Source organism: Austrofundulus limnaeus, unplaced genomic scaffold (genome assembly GCF_001266775.1).
Source record: "Austrofundulus limnaeus strain Quisiro unplaced genomic scaffold, Austrofundulus_limnaeus-1.0 Scaffold80, whole genome shotgun sequence".
NCBI lineage: Eukaryota > Metazoa > Chordata > Actinopteri > Cyprinodontiformes > Rivulidae > Austrofundulus > Austrofundulus limnaeus.
Window position 1 is genome coordinate 245,875 of NW_013952482.1, and position 1,925 is coordinate 247,799.

The 1,925-nt window shown below is 44.9% G+C and overlaps 1 long non-coding RNA gene across 1 annotated transcript in view; it reads right to left on the reverse strand.

Annotated features, from left to right (window-relative positions):
• The window catches only part of LOC106519615 (uncharacterized), a 3,245-nt gene extending 2,460 nt beyond the window's left edge, over positions 1-785 (reverse strand). The window contains exon 1 of the long non-coding RNA XR_001310465.1: positions 631-785. This is a non-coding gene — a long non-coding RNA (uncharacterized LOC106519615). The remainder of the gene's footprint in view (positions 1-630) is intronic.
• Positions 786-1,925: the final 1,140 nt, after the last annotated feature.

Consider the following 1,925-nt stretch of genomic DNA (forward strand, 5'->3'; position numbering starts at 1 on the left):
AGATTTTTTTTCTTTTTCAAGTTTGTGTCTAACTGCACATGTGCCTTTGAAGGAGTATGAAAAGACTCCCATCAAATGTGAAAAGCTCTGAGCTGAAGCCATCTCTTCCTTTCCCAAAGCAATCACTGTTGGCAGGTGGTCCTCCATCTTTTGATAGGAATTTGTAAAGAAGGAAACAACACAGAGAGGCTGGGACGCATGCCTGCAGAATAAAGCAAAATTATGACAGAGGTGCGCTTGATGATGCTCATCAAAAGCATTCAGATTCTTCTCCTTTTTTTAGGGTCTCTGTGTGTGTGTGTGTGTGGGGGGGGGGGGGCAAGAAATCATATTTGTCAGTGAACGCACGAGACTGACACGCACGCAAACGCACACACATACACACAACAATCTGCTGCTATCTAGTGGAGCAGCTCAACACCTGCAGCAGTGCTGATAGGTTTGGAGCTGCTGCAAGAATCTTCTGCAACACACTACTGGTTACTTATAGATTCGTTTTTCAGTATTTTACTATGTAGTGACAAGGAAGGTAAACATTTATTTTACAGAAGAGCACAGTATAATAGGTGCAGACCAACTTTACACTGGTGTGATGATTAAAAAAAAAGAAGACTGCTCCTCAGAATTTACCTCTAGAGATCCTGCTGGTGGTCCATAGTCACGTTTCCCCATCCTCTTTCAGGTTAACAAGAGGGAATAATAATAATAAAAATATAAACTAAACAAAAAAAGTCAATAATAATCCCGTTTACATTTTCTTAATCCTAATCGCACCTCACAAGTAGCTCCACGCCTTTCCCTGCTCATGGCCTCAGCTGAAAGCAGCAGGGGTCGGTCTGCGGGGAGAAGTGTGCCACCGGGAACCGAGGATGAATATTTAACGACCGCTATTCTTCGGTGTTCGGCCGGGGGCTTGAGTTCCACTCACTGTGGGGAGAGCTGATGAGCTCCGCGGGTGGGCATTACTACCGGTCATAAACACGGACACATGTACACGCAATTTATTTTGGGGTGGTAGGGTGGGCACAAACAGATACATTTAAATGCATGTTTATTTTAGAGTTATTATTTTAAATACTTTGTAAATCATGTCATCATTTTGCAGCTCCCTGCAGCAGCACTTGTTACCTTTCAAACTAACACTTCCCAGCATCCGGACTTGAACGCGGAAGGAAAGAAGTGTGTCACGAGATGGCTCAGGGGATAAATGTAGAATAGCAGATGAAGGTGAGAGTTATATATTAAAAAAAAAAAAAAAGTACCACAGCTAAACGAGCAGTCCTCCTGTTGCCCGCCAGATGGACCTACTTGACAACAAACAAAGCGCAGAGGCACACAAACTGCAYCTCCGCCGGATTCGTCCAAATAACCCAGACGACCTTGCTGTCTCCCGGCATCACCAGCTGGCCGACCGGATCCAAACAATTTTGAGGCTTTGATATCATACCTGCTGTGGCCAGCCGCGAAGCAAGACCTGGCTGATTCTGGGGGAAAGCAACAAGCCTTTGGCTACGAGTTGTGCTATTTTTAGAATCGTTACCGCAACAGTGACTTACACACTCTATAGACCTGGACCATGTACACATTCACAGCCCACAGCGCATGCATGGTGTTCCTAGCTGTCAACACCAATCTCAGTCAGTGCAGTCAGCTGTCCAGCCTGTCACCTGGACTGTACATATTGGTTTCTGATCAATAAAACACCTGGGAATGTCTAAATAGACCCACTGATGCAAAGGCTGTGCATTTTTATCACACAGGCGTTCAAGCTGAAGGGGGGTGGGGTGGGGGGCGTCCTTCACATTCTATTAAACTAATTTAGCTATTCCCCAATAAAACCCTTAATCTGGTTTCCAAAGTTGTGGTCAGACCTCCATATGAGTTGTGAATCACCAAACGGGAGTCTTGAGATGCAGGATATAAAA